This window comes from Euprymna scolopes, chromosome 14 (genome assembly GCF_053919585.1).
Source record: "Euprymna scolopes isolate OS-2025 chromosome 14, ASM5391958v1, whole genome shotgun sequence".
In the NCBI taxonomy this organism is placed as follows: Eukaryota; Metazoa; Mollusca; class Cephalopoda; order Sepiida; family Sepiolidae; genus Euprymna; species Euprymna scolopes.
In genome coordinates, this window is record NC_136495.1 from 158,696,727 (window position 1) to 158,718,233 (window position 21,507).

Consider the following 21,507-nt stretch of genomic DNA (forward strand, 5'->3'; position numbering starts at 1 on the left):
TTGAGCCATTCAGGGAGTCATCCTCTTCACGATTACATAAATGGTTGTTTTTTTTTTTTCTATCTTCTTTCAACCGTATCAAACCACATGGAGTAATTTTTTTCTGTTCAGACGCGAACGACTTTCCGCACACCTTACGATGCTCGATCAAAGCAGGAAAGTGTCTCGCAGACATTTTCCTGCATCGTTGGCCATACGTAGGTGTTATTCACTCACGCACGTCAAACAAAATAAAGGGTCGCTGATTGGCTTACCTCAATGACATGTTCTATTTCCCTTTTGGCTTATGTGACTCTACTGACTTGTCTTATGGTGATGCTATAGTTGCTGGTTACCTGGCATCGCCCGCATATCATGTCACACAAATGGTATATGGAAATGTAATGTGAACACCGTGTCTGCTTTTTAATTTATATTATTCCTGTTAATCTCAAATTCATAGCATTTTGCCTCTTGAATTCTCTGCCATCTTCACATGACCAACTTTGGAAACTGGTAGTTTGTTAGCAGAAGGTCATGTTCAATAATGACCTTTAGTTTAAGAATTTTTTTTTTTTTTTTTTTAAATTCTTTCATAATACATCATTATTTCGACTTATTGCGAACTAATTATTTCGACTTATTGCGAACTAATATTAACAAATATAAAATATATCGAGTTTTGATTAAGATTTGGATTCTTCACTCTTCTCAGCTTGCATATTCTGCTCATAATGTTTCAGGATGTAACCGTTGACATTTTTCAAATGCATTCTGTCAAAACTCTGGCTTCTGAAATTCCGAACTAAAGGTACAAGTCTTAATTTAGTCTTAGTAATTGTCACTTAGAATAAGTTAACTTAGACTTTATCCGTTGCGCCACTAGTCAATAAATTATCAGCACTTACCTAAAATAAATTTGGAACTGGTAAGATTTTTTTTTTTTTTACTTTTCTGTAACTTCTGGAGAATACGCACCATACTATTTTAATTTTATTTTTATAGTATTTTTAATTTAAATTCAATTTTTACAATATCTTTTGTTTATTAAATTATTAGGTGAAAATGCAAAATAGTAAAAACAAAAAGAAGCCTCCCCTCACCTCATTTAAGAATGGGTTTCTAAATTACAACATGGCTTGTATTCCGCATAGGTACTGCTTTTTCATAAAATATACGTTTGGGTGAGATTAGTTGCGGGTATTTAAATTGATCCATTTTGGATTAATAAAAAATTAAGCTAGAAGAGAGAGGAGGGGGTTAGCTGTTGGCACATGAACTCTATATTGGAGAGGAAGATCAGTTCTGGAAGCCTTTAGAAAGTTTCGCTTACAGATGTTCTTTTTTCAGTAAACATATTCCGTTTAAAATGCCTTTTTAAAAAAAATTTTTTTTTTTTTTTTTTTAAATTTATTTTTCAAATGTTATTCCTTTGTTACGTTTCAGTTTGAAAGGATGTATCTTATTTGGCGCATCTACACTGTTGGGACGAGATTTTGTATTTGATAAATGGAGTTTTCAGATAAAAACATTGGTTTCAACTGCTATTTTTTTTGTCAATTCTAATAAGTTACAATGGTAGCTTCCAAATTATACTGTCGGAGTTACCTGTATATTACTGAATTATTAAAAAAGACAACTTTAATTCTGGTAGTAGGTGAAAAATTGCCGCCATATTGTTTAAATTGAAATGGAAAATTACCTCTTTGTGTCTTACGATTGTTTTCATCAAATTCTATTTTTTATTTTCTTTGATAAATAATTTTCTACCCGATCGATTTTCGTGATTTTTGGATATAATCATCGTAAAAATACGAGGAATACATAGATACCATTGTTTTCATGTAAAATTCAGTTTTACGATTTCCGAAATTTCGCCCCAATAGTGTAGAAGCGCCAAATTATTTACTTGTGATTAAAGCTGCATTTTCAGCAGCTAAGTAACCCTTGACACACACACATTAAGGGAGAAGAAGAGAAAGAAAAATAAGAAATAGAAATAGATGGGAAAGAGAATCGAAAGTGAAATGGCTCAATACAATGCACTAAAAGGCTACACAAGAGTCGTTGCAAGTATATCTCTGCTCTATCGTTATTTCTATGAGAGGTGCTCGACTGAGCTTTGATCTATGATCAACCTCATCCTCTAAAATATTTGCAAAAACCAATCGTCTAGTTGTAACCACTCCCTACCCTCAATATCTTCTCCTACACTGGTTACTAGTGTTGGGATGATTAATTGGAAACTGGAAAAATCCAATTTTTTTAGGCGGGGGGGGGGGGGGATTGGAAAAAATTTGTGCCTATTTTCCAATGCCAAAAACGATTCTTTTAACTTTCTCCTTTTTTTTTTTTGTTTGAAACTTAATTTTTTAATTTTACATTGTTGTACTCAAAATGAGAAATATTTATTGATTTTTTTTATTTATTTTTATTTTTTATTTTTTTAGCTACCAGTAAAACTAAAATCAATAGCCCCCCCACACACACACACAATGTGTATTTTTTATGCTTGCGCATATCACATGACTTTTTACGGTAATTTAAAAAAAAATAAAAATAAAATAACTCTATATAGCTAAATATCAAGAGATTATAAAAGAATCAGAATCGGTAATTGTATCAGAATCAGGGTAAAAATATTGGAATCGTCCCATTACTACTGGTTACCCTATTATAATTTGAGACTCTAGTCCATCCTACTTATATCTCTATAGTTGACAGTTGGATTCATATTGCAATAGCTGCAATAACAGCGCCACGAGTGCAGGTTGTAATGATAAACACTGAACCATATATCCTGTTTAATAGGAAATATTTAAAAAAAGTGTTTTTTTTTGTTTCTTTAAATGGTATTTCCACTTTTTACTGTGAACAGTTTCTGGAGGAAGTCCTCTTCATGAGTAGCCATGTAACAATGACGTTGATTTCATCTTTGGACGTCATCAAAACGCCACCAATCATCATCCCCCTCACATATTTTGCTGTGAATATTGTGGAAGGTCTCAAATATTAGTTTAAATCGCAATTATGACTACTCAGTAAAAAACAAAAGCTCAAAGGTATGTTGTCTTTCTAACACAATTGTTCTTTTACATGACGTTACTTAACCAAGCACTTTTCTCTCAGATATTTATATATTACTAGTGGGATCTGTGGAAATTCCACAGGAGACTCATTCATATGTAATATATTGATGTTGGCATTCTGTAGATGTTCAGTATAAATGGAGACGCTCTGATATTATTGTAGCTTTTTTGTTAAAACTGCAAAAGTTTTTATCTAAGCTAGCACGAACGCCCGGTAAAGCCCGGTCAAATATATTTTCATTTTTGCAGATTTTGTATATATTACAGGGTGACCCATAAAAAACGGTCCCAGCTCTAATTAGGCCCCGTTTCTTAGTGTTTTGTCCGAATGAAATTAAACTTTGGTCATAACTAGTTTATTATATTAAAAATATCACATCAAACCACTAGGGTCTTTGGCCTTTTTTCTTTTTTTTTTTTTCTCCGTTCTACAGCATATGGTTTAGATGGCCTCTTTTGTTTTTTGGTTTTTTTGGGTTTTTTTTTTTGGGGGGGGGCGGGTCACCCTGTATTATTGAGTTAATGTTCTATCGATTTTTTTATGTTATAAAGTCTGCTTATTTTTAACTATTTCTTATTCATCTGATGATAGCTGAAATGGTATCGACTAAGGCTGGATACTAAATGTTTTGGTTTCAATTCTAGCTGATGGCACCCAAATTCATCTTGTGCTTTTGAAATCGCAACTATATATTGGGTACAATATAATAATCAATAGAGTAATGACTTTATAATAATACGTAATCTGCATAAACTAAAAATCATTAAAACGTATGTTACACTTAGCTGTGATTTTCTAGATGCTAATTTGATTAAACTCCAGTGCTTGTAAAATTGTGCTCGATCACAGGAAGAACTGTATGATTGTATAATTTTCTTTTTTTTTATACAAACATTATTGGCTACATATATGCATACATGTTTCAACTGTAATTTCTTTCAACACCCACCTTGATCAGACCAATATATCATTTCTCAAGTTGAGACTAGTGGCCTAATAATGCAGAATTTCGAATATGTAGCCAATAATATTGGTATGAATAAAATTATACGAATATTTATCGTTGCATTTTTTCATTCAAGCAAACCTAGTTAAAATCAACAGTAGTTTTTTTTTGTTTTTTTGTTTTTTTTACAAATGATTGTGTCTCAAAATCCAAAAGGAATATTTTATTTATTTTTTTTTTTTTATTCAATTTTCACCCCAAACAAGGCACAGTGCCACTTTGAAGCAGGGGGCTACTATTAGGGAATTAATTAGCGGGGTCATTATGAAGGGAGAAGAGTAGAAAGATGTTTGTTAACATTACACTTGAACTTCTGCATATCATTGCAGTTGGGAAAGCAGAATCCCGGAAGGGAGTTCCAAAGACCCGCAGTTCTGGGGAAGAAACTATTGGATTAAAAGGCTTTCTTGCACCTAGGGATCTCCACTGTAAAGGGATGAGACTTAGTAGCTTGTCTGGTTTGTCGGGGGTAGTTACGTCGGGGAGGTACAAGTGTTTGCAGTTCGTCAGAGCATTCACCATTAAAGTATTTGTAGAACAGACAGAGGGATGCAACATCTCGTCGATGGGACAGAGGTTGAAGCCTAGATGACAGTTCAGGACCTATCAGGCATATATATATATATATATATATGTACACATAGGATTCACCCCTGCACTAATCAACATATTATGAATTTTAGAACACCTACTGATCAGTGTAAGCGCTCAAAATGTAGGCTATATTTAATTTAATGCAAAGAGGATTGAAACTCTTTGTGGAAATTTAAATATTTTTGAGTTTTGTAAAATCTTAACAATCGCTATTAAACATCGATCGTTTTTTTATAAAAAAAATTAAAAATAAAAAAGCTTGAATATATGTGGACTTTATAACACAAAAATTACTTCATATGACTTTACTCGACCAAACACTAGTCTCTCAAGCAAAAGGTTATAATTATTATAATCTTCAATTATATATTTTTATTTGTATAACGTTAGGTATATATGTTATTATTCTTTATGTAAATACAGTCGTATCTTGCTACGATGTGCAGTCTATTTTAATCATATTTGATTTCATCAGGCAAGAAGAATTAAAATGCAAAAATTAAAAAGGTTAAAAACGGTTTTCAAATTTTGAGGGAAGAAAATATGCCATGACTGGCGTGAAGCAAATGTAAAGTTCTTATGGGTTTTAAATTTAAAAAAAAATATGCACACACACACACACATATATGAACAAATGATTAATAAAACATGTTAAAAGACATCTTGAAAAAGAGTTAAAAACATATTTAATTTTAAAAAAGGAAACACAAGATAAGTGGATAGTCCTTAATCCGCGGAGTTTCGAAAAAATACTCTCCTTCTCATCAGAGGGCAGGAATTAGCAAAATGCAGGATAGGATTTTGCATATAAAAGTATTTAATGAAATTTAAGTCCCAGATTTTACTTGGTTAAAGAAAAAAGGTGAGGTAAGGGGAACAGGAGGCAAAAGAAAAATGATAATTTTAAAATTAAATATGTTTTTAACTCTTTTTCAAGATGTCTTTTAACATGTTTTATTAATCATTTGTTCATATTATAAGCTCTATTTCCTTTTCGGTTTTATTGAGCTTTTACATTTGGCTGAGTTTATTTTACTTGTAAATATTAACTCTTTAATATTTACAATATATTTTAAGTTTACCATTTTGATTACCTTGGTAAACTTATTGTAATTTTTATTATTATAATATATATATATATATATATATATATATATATATATATATATATATATATATATATATATGCACACTTTGCAAGCAAAATTCGATTCCACATTTTCCTAACTCCTATCCTCTGATGAGAAGGAAAGTATTCCTTTCAAATCTCTGCGGATTAAGGACAATCTACTTAATTTGTGTTTCCTTTTTTTTGAAAATTAAATATGTTTTTTAACTATTCTTAAAGTGTTTTAGTTGGTTGGTTGTTTCTGTTTTACGGCATATCAACCCTTTTCGGGTTATTTAATGCCGAATCCAAAGATTTTGAAGAAAACAGGTACTACCACTCCGGGTCAGAGTGGGCCTGGGAGCAATGGCAATTAAAGGGTGGCTCCACACTCCCCAAAGCCTGCAAGCTGGGGCCTCACCACTGGATTTAATTTAAGGTCATATCCAGGATCTAAAGTGTTTTAACATGTTTCATTAATTCTTTGTTCTTGTATATGTGTGTGTGTGTACGAGACATTATCCACATCGTTTTTATTCTTTTATTTGGGGGCGGTATGCGCATTACATTGTTTTTAGATTTTTTTATTTTTATTTATTTATTTTTTTTTTCAGACTTTACATATCTCCATTTTCTTTTTCAAATTCTTTTTTCATTTCATATATTAAACTTTCTAGCATTCTTAGGATCAGCCATTTGTCTTTGGCGAATTGTTTAGTGATCTTTCGATATTCAATAGCAACGGTGTATGGAATGGGCAGAATTTATTTCATTTAGAACGTGGCTCAATAAGTATTTGTTCACATTAGACTTGAAAACAAACATGTTGTATTCAGCAGGGAAACAGTCCCATGGTTATTGGAAAGTATTCTGAATCCAAACTTCTACCAGATTATAGTTACAGAAGGCCCATCTTCTCCATTTCTCATGAATACTATATTTTATCCTTTTCAAACAACTTTATAATTAATATGCCTTTACACGAAAATCTATACTTTTTGATTTGATTATAGTTGTTATATTTTCTCAAGTAATACTAGTTTATTGTATTTTTTCTTGTAACAATATTTTACTTGACCAATTTAAACATTTATGGGAGAGTTATTGAATTTTTACTGTATCTGCAGATTTCTCAATTCGATTCGCCACTTTATGCAATTTGGCTTTAAGAATCACCAATTAGGAACGAGCCAGGAGAGTTTGTGTGGGGTGCTAACGATATAAATATCCAGGATCTGAAAATGTGTTACAAGAGGGTGGATCAGAGACTAATCGTCTTTGATCGCATCAGCGTGGTGAAAAGTATATGATCTTGAAAAAAAAACAAAAAAAAAACAGAGCTCTCTAATGATCTATGCAGAGATGTCACTGACGACGCTTTTCAGTGGCCTATTATGGTGTTCATGATTGAACCAGCAGTGATACGTCTGACTTAGCATTATTCGCTTAAATCTATATTCTGTGTCTACATATCATTTCCCTATTGTAACTGCTGTTTTAAATTTAGTGTTCAGGAGAGATGAAAATTAAAGATTATTTCAAATACTGTATATTTCAGCGTATAAGAGACCCTTAAAGCAAAAAAAAAAAAAAAAAAAAAAATCTTTAAAACCAATACTTCATAAAATACCGGGTGGTGCACTGCAACATCTAGCCTAGGCTGAAAAAAAAAAAACACGGTTTCGTGATTTAGCAGTCGTCTTATACAACTGATATATGGATAAATTTATTAAAATTTGCTACAATTTTTTGTAGCTCGTCTTATCTGACGGTCGCTTTATACACCAAAATATACGGTATCTATAATTATAAGTCTTTCATTAATAAATTATTGTGGAAGTAGATTTTTTATTCTTTTCTACAAACTAAAAAAAAAAATAACTCCTTTTATCGAGAGTATGAAGAAAGGTCAACATATGCATGTGTGTGTATTTTAATAACTTACTTGATTAAAAAAAACAAGGGTCAGTCGGTTTGTATCATATTTAAATACACTAAAAACATTGGTATTCGGATTTTTTACATGGTTTCATACATTGGATGGCTTAAAAATTGACTTTCCAACTAACTAATCTCTGGTCAGGTCTTTATTTATCCCTCTTCCTCCCAAATTCAACCATATCACTTCCTCTTCTGTTTTCGTTGGTCTTTGCCTGCTAACTCAACATCTACTAACCCAAGCACTTTCTATCATTCTTTAAATGTGACCCAACCAGTTAAGTCTCCTGTTCTGTTTACATCTCCTTATGCTGTCCAGATTGGAGTGTAGTATCAATACTACATTCCAATCTATTCTATTTTTCATCAGTGAAGTAGAAATTGTTCTAGACTGAGACATTTATTTTTGCCTCAATCCAAAGAGCACCTTTCTGGGAGCTGAATTTTTTTGCCCACAGGAAAATTCGATCTTGTGTCAAACTCTGAGGTTATCAGATCTAAGCTTGTCTTAAAGACTCGCATTACACATGGAATACCTACAAGACTTGAAGGGAGGTTTGGCAAATGTGAAGTCATTTCTTGGTTGCCATTGCTTTCATGTCCACTGGTTTGAAGTGGCAGCACATGTCATGGCTACCTTTATGGTTTAAGTAGAACCGATTTTTTTTTTTTTTTTTTACGAAATCTATGTCAAGAAAAGAACTCTACAAACCAATCCTATGTAATAGTTTCGTCATAAAATGACTCCATAGGATCAAAGTGTGCAGATATTTTAAATAGGATGATGCGAGAGTAAATGTGGTATTGTGGTTACTGCAAGGATTATAGTTAAAAGTAAAATAAACAAGGTAAGATAAATAGAAGATAACCAACACCCATTTTCCCATACTTTTCATGACCTTGTGCCTAATTTGTTAAAAATCTAACATATTTTTTAATTAAATTTATTTTATTTTATTTTTATTTATTTTTTCAAATAAATAATTTTAAGCGTTTTAATAATACACTTCATCTATTCTGCCCTCGCTCAGTGAAGAAATCCTTTTAGATGCAAATTTTGTTCCAATTCACGGTGCCCTTTTGGGAGTGGGGATGGATTTTCCCACACGTTAAATACCGATTTTGCCTCTAACTCTGTTCCTGTTGGAAAAGCAAGTTAATAGGGACGTGAAAGCCAACGATTGACTCCTTTTCCATCCCAATTACGAGTAGAAAAACAAAAAAAAAAAAACAAAAAAAAAAAACAAAAGTAAAATTAGTAATCCTCCTGTCCCATCCCATGAAAACTTGATTCCAGTTGAGAGAGAAGATTCTGTTGATAAACAAAAACAACAACAACAACAACAACAACAACAACAACAAAAAACTTAGATTTTGTTTTAAATGCAGTTCTTGGTTAATAGTGAAAAATCCCAGTCCTTTCGTTTTTTTTCTCAACCAAATTTCTGGGTGAATCAGTGAATCACTCACCAATTCAGAAACTAAAAATGGGGGTTCGCTATACATACAGCATCTGAAGACTATCCCAAGTAGAATGAGCCCACCCATCTCTGTGTGCTCCACTGCTCCACAATTGCGGTTTTTCTCTTAAACTATTTTGTCATTTAAAGTGTTTTATGAACGATTACATATCTCTTTGTAATTTCCAGCCGTAAGGTGGGGTGGGGGGGTCCCTTGGCACTGGAGTCGTAAGATGTTAGCTGTGGTCCAAAGTTTCTTTATCAGGTTTCTTTTACTTATCAATACTTATCGAAGACATTCCGATACAAAACGTATCTAAGAACACTGCCAAATACGTTTGTGTGAAATTTCGAAAAAGTTCGGCCCAGCCGTTTCGGAGTCTATAAGAAACAGTCACACACACACACACACACACATATGCAAAGTTCCTTTTCTATAATAGTATAATAGAGATATATTAAAATTACAAAGATAAATGTTATCTTTACATCAGAACTTATCGAGATAATAGAAAATTGAATATAATAGATATAACTTGATTGATTACTTGATATATTTTCTATTTTAATTTTTTTACTTGAGAATCACCACTTATCAAGGCCCGAAGGCCACTCAAGGATAAGGGTTAATTAATGTAAGGTGGTTGTATAGAAATCGTTAAAGGTGTAAATTGTGTAGAATTTGATTATTTATGGGGACGGCTCAACAAGAATTTGTTTACATTGGATTTGAAGGCTACTATGTTGTATTCAACTGGGAAGCAGGCCAGCGGAACCGTGTTCCACAGGCGGGTAGTTCTGGGAAAGAAGCTTTGTTCATAGAATCTGCATTTATATTTAGACACAGAGTGGAAGAAATCGTATATAGTGGTTGTAGCTAGTCGAGTGTTTTTTTATGGAAGTTTAGCAAGAGGAGACCAAAGATGGGAGTTCAGTCGAGCACTTGCTATGTAAATAACGATAGTGCAGAGATAAGCTCGCAACGTCTCTTCTGTAGGAAAGAGGTTGCAGGAAAGAGAAAAGGGCACCACCTACTAGGTTTCGAAGCCGGTTTTGAACTCTATCAAGGCTGGATAGGGAGCGCCGAGCAGTTTCTGCTCAGACGTGGCAATAGTACTCCACTACTCCATTTAAGGGCGTATTTGGCTCTTATACAGATGGAGGAATGCATCGGCAGTGAGATACCAACTGGAGCGATAGAGTGATCCAACACATTCAACTAATTCATTTATTTGGACTTAGCAATAGTCAGCACCTCGAATTGTTTCTTGCGTTTGAACTTCAAAAAATACAACTTAATTGATTATTTGATCACAGTTAACTTTTATTTCAATATAATCCAGTCAGATTTCGGATTCTTCTTTTTGCAACTTATTGCATACAATTTTCGTAAATAATTTGATTGGTTGAGTTTTACTTCCGTTCTTTTATTCTATTTAATTGTACTGAAAATACTTTTTAGTTTACAAAAAAACGTTTTCTTTTTTAAACATTTTTCAAATCCTCTGATAAAAAGAGTCCATCTTTGAAAATCCATGGGTTAAAAATGTTTCTTTTATTATAATTCCTTGTTTGAATTTTTGGATGGAATTTATTCAGTTTTTATTTTTTTTTATTTTCATCAGTTTTTCTTATACCGCTATTCTCCCATAGGTTAAATAGTAGAGTAAACTAGACTCTCAAGCCTTGGTTGTGTTACTAGTTTAGAGGAAGGAAAACTTCGAAATAACGCCAGCTTTTCTCTGCTTATCCCAGCAGTGTTTCAAGTCCCCTCTGGATTTCTTTTTGCCACAACTCTAACCATGAACGATTCAGGGGAGGTCTGCAGCCTTGCTCTTGCTTCATTATGCTACCCACGTAGGCATTCTTTCGGCGCGTATCCATTGTTTCACCAGACTTTATAATGGAAACTTCATCAGCTGTTTTTTTTTTTTTTTTTGTAATTATCATTTTCTATCTGCCCCGCAGTCCCCGCACCCAAACCCAAAGAGAGAGAAAAGTTAACAACGCAATTGGTTTTGGTAAGATAACTTTAGAAGAAGGAGAAATTACCTTCACTCAGGATTCGATTGGTTGTTCGTTTGCAGATATTCCAAGTTTGTCTATAAGAAGAAAAAAAAGAGTACTATATTCTACTAATACTACTACTACTACAAGAAGCAATAGTATGTAGAAGTAGTTTTTGCTACTACTATAACTACTTAACGCAGTGATGATGAGCGGCTTTTTTTCACTTGACGATGAGTTGACAAAACGCGCTTCCACATACCATCGCCGGGACTGATTGACTATACAAAGTCTTCATAAACATTTCAGTAACCGTAAGTAACTTATTATTCGATATAAGTTGTAAAAAAAGTTTAAACATTTCGTTTTTGTTACATTTTTTTTATTTTTTATTATTTTCTTTCTTTTTTTTACCAAGTTATTCATTTTTTTTAAATAGGATTTTGAGAGTTAAACTTAATTGCGGTATTGATCATGTAATTATTTGAACCACACTTTTTACAAAACTATAACGCGGTAATATTGTTTTCATCTGTATTTCTTGTAAATTTATTGGATATTGATTGCTTTTAAAACTTTAACTTCTTGAATACATTAGGATTTGCTAAAAATTTAAAGCGTGAAATAACTTTCAAGTCGACGGTTTAAATACTTCCAAATTCTTTTTAAAATTTTGAACTGTCACAAAGTAATTCATTTTTTATTTTATTTTTTTGTTTAATCTATTAACAAATGATTAAAATGGCTGACTTGTTTACAAAAGAAAAATGCATTCTGGTGGATTAATATAATCGATTGTGAAATAAAAACAAATAGTTGCGTAGATTCACACACACACACACACACACCCACGAAAAGTGGTCACAGGTTTATTAATATAGAGATGTTTTTTTTTGTTTTTTCTAAAAACGGTATTTATAACATTTTTTATTTTAAAGAAATTTGAATCTTTCCAAAAACATTAATCTTTCGATTTCAAATAATGGAATGCTTATTTTTTAACTGTAATATTTTTTTTTTATATCAAGTAAATTCTTTATCTACAGAAAAAAAGAATCTAAATTGTTTCTTCTCCCCATCCCCATCACTTCTAAGTTGGAACTTTCCATTTTTCTTCGGAAGTATGGATATTTCCAGTTTCTTACTAACTTTTCCCTGTGAAGGGAAGGGCCAAGGGAAGGGGGGTAAATAAAATATCTCCAGAGTAATTATTAACCCTTATCCTCGGGGCCTTAATAAACGGTGGCTTGTTAGTGTGTGTGTGTGTATATATATATATATATATATATATATATATATATATATATAAACCTTAAAAATATGCGGCTCTCAATTAATATATTTTACTAGTATGATGTTCGTACGTGCTCTGGGTTTGCCAAGTTGATTATGACAATTTCTTGTTGACGTACGGCAGCCCCGATTTTCAAAGGAAGAGTTAATGCCTGGTAGGATGGTTTCATTGCAAAAGAACAGATAATACACTATACTCCACTGACTTGATCGTTAAAAGATAGTATAATAGTACATAAATAGATGTGAATAGTATAGTTTCGGCTTCAGACAAATACCAAATCGCCGTCAATAATAGATTATGTATCTTCCTGTTTTTATATATATTTGCCTCCCCACGAGGGAAGAATTAGACAAATGGTTAGTTTCTAATGTGGAAAAATCTAGCTCCTCAAAAGGGGATACTTTGGATAGAAGGGTGTGGACAAAAAATAAAAATTCACTCAGTCGAGAATGATTTCTCCTTCACTAATTGAAAAAAAAAATACATAAAATGTGATATCAAAACAGATACTACACTTTTCTATTTTGTGTTTGTGTGTCTGCATCCATTTTGGGTGTTTCATTTTACTTCAGTTGAAGTTTGCAGAAAAATCAAGCGTTAGCCTCTTTCCTAGGGCTAACACTTGATTTTTATATCAGACACAAAGATATTCGAATATTCCAGTAAAGTTCTATTTTGCTTCTCAAACACCGATTTAAAGTTGGGAACATACTTTTCCTCTCCCCAATTTTATAATTTAAATACGTTATATCTTTCTTTGGTGTTACTGGATTGCAAGACAAGAATTCATCTAGTCTGGTGGAATATCCAGTTTTGTACTATTACTTAAGGTAAAATTACTTGGAAAAGGTGAACCATTCCTTGTAAAAGCCAATGTAGGTTGGTCATAACGAAGAGATCTTTTTATGCTGTGAATATTATGTAATTTTTATTGTTTAGTCAAGGTTTACTTTTAAGGAAATAATCCTCATGTCGGGTTGTCATGACAAACTCCTGTACTTAGACACTCGAGGATAGTGTCTCGTAGGCATTTAAATTCTCTTAGTGGCGTTTTTTTTTTTTTTTTTTTTTTTTAATCAGTTTGTTCTAGCTGGGGATGAAGCATTCTACCCGATGCCAAACATTCACCTGCTAACTCAAGTAATCCAACCGAGAGATCTTTTTAAGATTCTGACCGTTCTTTTAAATGGAAATGTATGTGTATACTGTATCACTTTGTATGTTCGTATGCGTCTGTCTGTATCTATATGTGTCTGCGTATCTGCGTGTCCACAACTTATCTATCTCGCTATGTGTCTTTCTGATGTGTCGGCACCTGGGATCACCAAACCTTCCTGATGATTGCTGCAGATCAAAAAGCGAAGAAAAATCTTTTTGACTCACAAAAATATTTTTACAATTGTTGTTCGGGAGGACTTAACTATTTATTAATTATTAATTAATTAATTAATTAATTATTACTACTACTACTACTACTACTACTATTACACTTATCGCTCCGTCCGTTATCATACTGTGCATCCCTAAAAAAGGAAAGTGGAAAGAAAATTTGAATTAAAAAAAAAATTGGTGTCGCTGTTGAGGCAAAGCAAAATGATTTCTTTCTTGGCCTTTTGGCTAAGATCAAAGTGTAGTATCTGTTCTTCAGGTGCTACATTTCAATTTCTTCTCTCTCAATGAAAGAGAAATCCTTTACGACTAAGACAATTTTTTCTCCACGTTAAAAAACGACCTTGGTGTCTAAATCTGCCCCGTGGGGAGGCATTGTGAATAGGTACTATGTTTAATGTAACAAAGTTTTAGTATTAGAAAAGTAACTGGAAAAAGTTATTTCTGATTTAATTACAAAATGCCCTGGAAAATGTCCGTTCTGATTATATTTTTTCGTTTACTTGCCTCCCCACAAGGCAAGGAATTCAACATGAAGTCGGTTAAAAATTTAGGGGAAAACCAGCTCCCCAAAAGGGGCAATGAAATAATCAGCCCAGACAATATATCAAAGTTATTATTTAAGTAAAGGGGAGCGACATAGTGGGTTAAAGTTTTGAAAATTATTGCCGAAATTAGTATCATATCCAAGAATTATGAAAAATGATGTTATTTAATGCATTAGTGTGTTTGCAATGAAATAATTAGACCAGACAATATATCAAAGTTATTATTTTAGTAAGTGGGGCGATGATGTGGGTTAAAATGATGAAAAATGATTGTCGAAATTAGTAACATATCCAAGAATTATGAAAAATGACGAAATGTGAGTTAATTGATTGGTGTGTTTGAAATGAAATAAACATCCCAGATAATATATAAAAGTTATTATTTTAGTAGTGGGGGGTTGATAATGTATGTTAAAAATATTAAAAATAATTGTCGAAATGAGTAACATAGCCAAGAATTAAGAAAAATGAAGTGTGAGTAAATTGATAGTTGTGTGTTTTATGAAATAATCAGCCCAGACAATATATCAAAGTAATTTTTTAGTAAGAGAGGGCGACGAGGATGGTTTAAATTATAAAAAATTGTCGAAATTAGTAACATATCCAAGAATTACGAGAAATGACGAAATGTGATTTAATTGATTGGTGTGTTTATAATAAAATAATCAGCCTAGACAATATATCAAAGTTATTATATAAGTAAAGGGGAAGGAGATAAGGAGAGCTTAAATTATGAAAAATTATTGTCGAAATTAGTAACATATCCAAGAATTACGAAAAAAAAATGATGAAATATTAGTTAATTGATTGGTGTGTTTGTAAGGAAATAATCAGCCTAGAGAATATATCAAAGTTATTATTTAGTAAAGAGGGAAGGGCGAAAATGTGGGTTAAAATTATGAAAAATGATTGTCGACATAAGTAACATATCCAAGAATTATGAAAAATCATTAAATGCGATTTCATGCATTAGTGTGTTTGTAATAAAATAATAAGCCCAGACAATATTTCCAAGTTATTATTTTATTAAGGAGGGAGTGATAATATGGGTATAAATTATGAAAAATGATTGTCGAAATTAATAACATTCCCAAGAATTATGAAAAATGATGAAATGGAGGTTAACTGATTAGTGTGTTTGTAATGAAATAATCAGCCAAGCAAACGTATCAAAGTTATTATTTTAGTAAGGTTGAGCGACAACGTTGGTTTAAATTATAAAAAAAATATGGTCGAAATTAGTAACATATCCAAGAATTACAAAAAATGATGTGAGGGATTGGTGTATGTGTTTGAAATGAAATAATCAGCCTAGACAATATATCAAAGTTATCATTTTAGTAAGGTGTCCAATATGGTGAGTTTAAATGATGAAAAATTGTCAAAATTACTACTATACTATTTCATGTCTGTCTGTCTCAAATTTAACCATATTCACTCATCAATTTGATATAAAACACTCATTCTAAATCAAGGGGCTATAACTTTTGTCTGTTTTTAACAAGCTAAAAGTCTAGTGTGTGTGTGTGTGTGTATATATATATATATATATATATATATATATATATATATATATATATATACAATATAAAATAGACTCTGCCGTCGATTTTGATATATGAGGTTCTGCCACAACAACTAAGTTGTTTGGAAATCCAAACAGGCTTTGTGTAGAACCAACCACAAGTTTTGGTATTACTGCTAACCTCCATCGGTGTAATGGCTGCAATAAGACAGAACATTCAGTAGATTGCAGGTTTTTGCATCAGTTTTTTCTTCTCTTAGATGCATGTCTTGAGACTTGAGGTGCATCTCTCCAAGTGAATTAATGCACCCCCTAGATACCAACCTGGAAATTTCTGTGACTCTGCCCAGTACATACAACATCTAGATTTCCCAAATAGTCACCCATCTGGTATTGGCCAGGCTCATCATAGCTTAACTTTAGTGATCTGACGAGAACCGTGATTGTACCATGTGTGTGTGTGTGTGTGTGTATATATATATATATATATATATATATATATATATATATATATATATATATATGAGAGAGAGAGAGACAACTTGAATACATTGGTGTATTCAAGTTGATTGAAACCTGAACAAAAAAAAAAAAAGCTCAAAGAAGGGTTTATTAGCTTAAATGATTGGTTCACTGTTTTTACAAAAAACTAAAGCATTTAAGTTAAAATTTCATTAAAAAAAGAAACATTTTTTTTTTTTCATCCACTCCAAAAAGGCCAATTGCCACTAAAACTTAAGTGGCTCTTGTGGCTTCATACCTACAGGGGCATCCTAACTGTGGAGGTGTGCAACAAGATGTGCATGCTCTTTCTGGAAAGCTTCACCATTTGATGGAGAACAGAACTTCTGCCCATGAGAGGTTGGGTTATGTTAACACATTTGTTAGCAGGTTATTCTGTAATATATACTTACGGCAATCAGAGCTGTGTTTTGTTTTTTTGGCATCTTTCTACATATAGCACCTAGTATTCTCAAGTGGTCACCCACCTGGTACTGACATAGCTTAATGACACTTAACTTCAGTAATCTAATGAGAACTGGTGTGCCAACATGATTATGCCGTAGCAAATTGCCTAAATTCTTTAACCTTTTATATATATATATAATATATATATTATATATATATAATATATATATATATATATGTATATATTGAATTAAAAAAGACATAATCCATTCATATTTTTTAACTCAAAACAAAAAATAGTATGAATTACATTTATAGATGTTCCTTTTATATTTTTGAAATAACTCCAACAATTTAGATTTTCTTTACTTGTCTATTTTTACTTTTCAAAGTTTGGACGAGAGTCTGGTAGTTAAGCCCCTCCTTCCAACTATCTCGGTTAAGACATTTATTTTGTGTTAAAACAAAGAAAACAAACAATCTCACTAAATCAAATATTAGCTATCTACAGAAATGTAGCAGCTGTCAGTTTTTAGAGTATAATTCCTTGTATTTCAAATACTGAAACATTTTTACTTATTAGAAGATAAATAATCGACCGAGAGATTCCAAAAAGCACACACGCATTGAAGTGTGTGTGTGTGTGTGTGTGTGTGATCACAGAAGCATTACTGGTAACAACTAATCCAGTTGCCGCCACATCTGGGGAAGTGTGGCTCAGAATATTTTTTGCAATCTAGTGGATGGAGAATTCTGTTCTCTACAGCCCTTTCTCACAGAAGAGACATTGCTAGTCCCTATTTACTAGCCTCCTTGCGAGGGCAAACTTAGACGCAATATCTTGCATGTAGTGTGGGGGGAGATCCAACTCTGCCTCCCACAAAAAAAAGTGGCACTGGTTGGAACCAAAAAAATTGTCCTAGTTGAGTACCTCTCCTTCTCTCACCGCGGACAAGCAAGTAACACTCTGATCCCAGCTTATAGTCCATTCTTTACAGTATCTTTATTTCCATGAAAGGTGCTTAACCGAGTTTCAATTTCTGATTCATCCATGTAAGACATCCACAGCCAGAACTCTTTTTTACCACAACTCAAAGAAACTGTCAATTATTCCTGAGTGTGTTAAGTGGAATTTTTATGAAGAGTTCCTAAGAAGTTTTCATTTGTGAAGCACATTACTGCAGGGCTGCTTTCCTGTGTACTACAATGTGGGCGTCTTCAGATCCAATGTTAACAATTGCTTGTCATAAATCATTCCCATGAATAATCACTCTTTTTTTTCTACTCATTTTCAATCATCTCGTAGTATTCATCATTCAACCGAAAATTCATACATATTTAACTATTATTCTCAAGTGACTTTTGTCCTTGATAAGTATTGACTCCTTCCACAAAAAAGGTTATGGATGATTGACCTGCTTAACTGGTGACGGAAGCTCATCATCAAGCAGTATAAAAGCCAAAACCTGGCAAAGGGCAAATGATCAAGTGGTCATCGAACACGTGACGTATCATGTATGCAGAGAAAGTCTTTTGCATCAGGAGTCATAGCTTCCATTTGTGTGGATTGCGAACACACAACTTATTTTTCGCCATTCCTTCTGATCCAGGGCAAGTTAGTTGGTGGATGCCCAACTGTTAAAAGATGTCCAATCAAAAACATCTTCTCTCCGTCTTCTCCTTGACTTTTCTCTGCCTCTCTTGCCATCTAATATACGCTCAAAACATAACTTTCATGGACCAGTGATTGATCGTTTGACATGTCTAAAAAGTTTAAGGATTTGAGATTCTATTTTATCAAATAGAAGGGATAGGGAAGTAGTTTGATGGAGGGTTGATATTTTTATTTTCAATCAAGCGATGTCCTATAATGATCTGCATCACGTGATTTTAAAACCCCTCGTTTTTTGAGTACTATAATTGGAATACCGTCCGGGCCAGTTGCTTTACTGGAATGAAGGTTTTTGATTAGCTTGGCAACATCACGTACAGATATACGTATATCACATAGTGTGTTTTCAGATACAGGAGGAAATATTGGGGGTTGGCGGCCTTGATCGCAAAAGGTAGAATTAGCTGCAAAGTTCTTGACAAAGAGTTTGGCTTTGTCTGATGCTGACGAGATTACCTCAGGTCCATTGATGATAGTTGGAATGGAGCGCACACTTCTGTTCAGAATTCTGTTTGCTATTTGCCAAAACTGGTGGGAACTAAGCCGCTGCTCAGCTACTTTGGACTTAACAGATTGAGCATACAACCATCTTGCGCTCTTTATTACTTTCTTACAATCGTTGCTGGCAGTCCTGAAAGCGGCTTTAGTTTCCATACATCTATTACGTTGGAAACAGTGGAAAAAGTGATTTCTGTGCGCAATGGCAGCAGCACATTCTGGAGAGAACCATGGCTGGCTGTTAGGTTTTTGCTGAAACTTTTTCGAGGGTATGAAACGATCAATACCTACAATTAACCATTCCGTCAGGTCTAATACTATAGAGGACACATCCTTTTTAAATATGGAATGCAGAGGTAGATCAGTTATAAATGTACGGAAGCTATCCCAGTCAGCCTTAGTGTATCGATATACTGTACGATGGAGAGGTACGTCTGGGGACTTATTACATTTCATTTTTATCTTAATTGATACTTTTGGAAAGCCGCCCAACCCAGCCCGATTCTGTGTTTCAATGTCGTCTTGTGATCACTGAAGAAAGTCAGTTTATGTTCTAAATAAATTAATTGGATGACATGTTTGATGGGTTTACTGTTAATAGTCATGTTTAGGTTAAATTGTGCTTTAACTGTAGGCATACATTCTGTTTTCTCTTGGTTTATTGCTAATCCTATTTCTTTTGCATTCTTTGCTAATACATTAATGAAAACTTGGAGTTTGTGTGTACATTCATCAACCAGAGCGATGTCACCAGCATAGGAGAGGTTGGAAAGGATTTGTTCACCTATAGAAAAACTGCTTTGGCAAGGAGTCTTTTGCGGAACTGAAATTCCACTAATGTTCTGCAGCTGTAGAAAAGGCATCATGTGTTTCTGTTGCTTTTGGATTTTTAGCAGGTGTCATTTGTAACGGTTGTCTTTCAGGTTTCGGTCATGTTATGGGCTGTAATAGTCTTTTTTTTATTTTTTTTTTATTACATTTTCACCCCAAACAAGGCAAATTGCCACTTTGGTGTAGGGGGCTACTCTCAGGGGCAACAACTACTGGGGTACTATGTAGGGATTTGGGCAGCAAGGTGTCGGTTCACATTACACTTGAACTTCTGCATGTCAGTACTGTTGGGGAAGCAGGGACCTGGAATGGAATTCCAGAGTCTTGCGGTTCTGGGGAAGAAACTATTGGAGTCTTATAAAAATGAACAAGTTTGTTAACATAGAAAAAGATTAGACAGTTATATTTCATTTCTGAGGCGGAAATAGAGAATAGACGAGCGAATCTATTTGTCTATGGATTAGATTATTTTCTACTTGAATGGCTAAAGTGATTGGCTTTCACGTTACTGCATCACTGTACAAGAGATTCCATGCTCTTTCAGTAAAGAAGAGCAGCCATAATATGTGGCACTGAATTTCTGTCTTTGTGCAGATATCTGCCTTGATATTTAATCGTAATTAGCTTGGATTTCCCTCTTATATCAATTGTTCTATTTATAGATCATGGATTGGACTATCCAGTCTAACGGGTGCTCAGTAAGTAGTAGCAGGGTCAGAACTGCCATTGTCACAAGCAAGGATAAACAAGGATAAAAATGATGATTGTTGTTTTTAAAGACTTCTTTCTAAAATTGTTGTCGTTTTTGCAGTTGCTTTTACAAAATATTTCAGTGTCGTCATGAATCTTATCTTTGTAAAGTTGTTTTGTGATTAAAATGTTGCATAATGGAAAAATGTTTGGATGAATAAAATTGTAAGTTTTGTACACGAGAGTTGTGAATCCTCTTTGATTGGTTGAAAGCTCAAAGTTGTTGATATGAATTTTGGACAATTTCTATGTAACTTAAATCCAAGAAAAATAAAACTTCACGTCAATTTAAAAATTTATTTCATAAAGTAACCAAAAAGTAACGAACCAAAGGAGAATAAATATTGTTTGATATGAAACTTTATAACATACAAAAGGTTTCCATTTGGATTACAGTCGTCATTAGAATTATAACATGGATTCACATTATTTATCGTCTGGATAAATAGGAGCATACCTTGATCCGTTTGATGATCCAACCGGACATACTTTCTAGTACTGGACATCCGTATCAAATAGTAAAGTGAATACATGTGTTATTTAGACTCGTAGTGGAACGGATAAAGTGCTATGTAATAATCATGGCTAAGTGAGACTTCCGGAGGGTAAAGGGTAAAGGTTAAATCCTCAGTCTATACAATACAAGGACATAATAAAAATAAAGACTTATGCTCAATTGTGGCTGATGGAATGAGAACAATATACCTCCATAGATTAAATAAAGAATTTGTTTGAGTTTCCAGCAGATTCTCAAATTTGAGAAGATGGAGCTTAAAGTCAGAGGTTACACCGTCCAAAAACGTTATGAAAATAACACTGAAGATGAAGATAATAGTCGAAATAATATAAATTATTCTCATCTGAAAAAATAAAATATATTTTAATTTTGATTTTAATTTTTCAAGC

General features: G+C 33.1%; 1 protein-coding gene and 1 pseudogene across 5 annotated transcripts in view; both read left to right on the plus strand.

Moving 5' to 3' along the window:
- The window catches only part of LOC145293310 (uncharacterized), a gene marked incomplete at its 3' end in the record, with an annotated part of 166,094 nt that overhangs the window by 52,414 nt on the left and 92,173 nt on the right, over positions 1-21,507 (plus strand). For 2 of the 5 annotated variants that reach the window (XM_080139953.1, XM_080139958.1), the window contains 1 exon segment: positions 11,356-11,496. 5 annotated transcript variants of the gene reach the window in all.
- On the plus strand, positions 14,076-14,191 carry LOC145293445 (U2 spliceosomal RNA; annotated as a pseudogene).